Source organism: Diachasma alloeum, unplaced genomic scaffold (assembly GCF_001412515.2).
Source record: "Diachasma alloeum isolate Michigan unplaced genomic scaffold, Dall2.0 Dall_scaffold_00350, whole genome shotgun sequence".
Taxonomy (NCBI): Eukaryota; Metazoa; Arthropoda; class Insecta; order Hymenoptera; family Braconidae; genus Diachasma; species Diachasma alloeum.
Window position 1 is genome coordinate 193,002 of NW_021680489.1, and position 1,609 is coordinate 194,610.

The following is a 1,609-nucleotide window of genomic DNA, read 5'->3' on the forward strand; positions in this document are numbered from 1 at the left end:
TATATATATATATATATATATATATATATATATATATATATATATTCTCACCGACGAGAGATTCCCACCGACGAAGTGGCCTCTCGCTCGCATCATCGCTCTTCATCCTGGTAGAGATGGACTCACCAGGGTGGTCACCATCAGGACGTCTAGTTCAACTCTTCAGTGGCCCATCTCGAAGCTCGCTTTGCTGCCCGTCTCGACCAGCGATACATAAGACCTTCGCGACCAGCGTTACCAAGGATCGTCTCATCTGAAGTCAGCTCTACACCGTTGGGTTCGCGCCTCATAACCTCACAACAACAAATCGACGAGAGCTACCAAGTATCTATACACTCCACAACTTCCCCTTCCACTACCCTCAACTGATTTTCCATCAATTAATGAAAAATGCGCCGACTTATACGAAAACTGTCTTTAGTTACACTATATAAATCACTAATCTGCTTTCCACTGATGCAATTATTAATTCAATCCGTTCAATATTCACGAAGATATGCACATAGCAACGAACTGGCATACACATTTTTCGGATTTCCATTATCTTCTGAACGAAAACGGCACACTCAAGCCATTGAGTTGGCAGCGCAACTCGAATTATCAGTTTCGCATGCAGGAGCTGCCAACAGTGTTCTACGTTGTATAGTATCATGGAGAATAGAGGAAAGAAGGCCAAACAGCGGCTGGTGCGACCCTTAAAATCATGTAATACAGCATGTAGTTTAGATTGATTCCGATAGTGGCGGTAGTAGTCACTTGCGTGGTAAAACAGATCATTAGAATTGTAACATTCATCCTGCTGGAAATTTCATTCCCTGTCCGTGCAACAATTTGACAATATTATATTAATTCCGCAACAGATATATGCAAAACCCTTGTAGAATATGAAAAAAATTACAGATGTTTTCTGAATAGGGATCCATGAATGACGATGCTTTGAAAAATAATTTATGAGAATTATGCAAATAAGCAATAAAAATCCAACTGAGGTAAGAATAGTACTGTCAATGACGAAGAACAAAATCCGGTAATTCGTTCAAGAGATATGGAGCATTCTTTGAATACAAAAAAAAATCAGTAGCGAAGCGGTAAGCCCGGTCAAGTGAATTTTGACTACTGGGGGGCTATTCTCAACAAAAAGCCGCTTTTTCCGCACCTTTTTTGAAGCTGTGATTTTCTGCCGTGAGGCGGCGACACGATACTAAATAACAAGAATTGATGACTTTGTGAATGCATTTTAAAACTCAAATCTGTCAGATTTTTTTGACATTTGGGAGAGCTATGATAAGTCAACTTTAGGGAAATTTAAACCAAAACAACCGTGATGATGGCCGATAATATGACAGGTGCAGTGTTAGTTGATGAAGAAGCCGAGGACCATCAACGGGGCTTACATAGATTATTGAATGCGCAACGTAGGGCAATTAGACGTACCTCAAATCCACTGGAGGATTTGCCGGACTCGGTGTTCAATAAATACTACAGGTTCAATTGGTTCATAGGATTTATTTGTTGGCTTTTATTAATGAAATTAATAATAGGGTTAGCAAGGATTATATACGATGGCTGTGTGAAATTCCACTTTCGCTCCAACATAAAAAATCGAAGC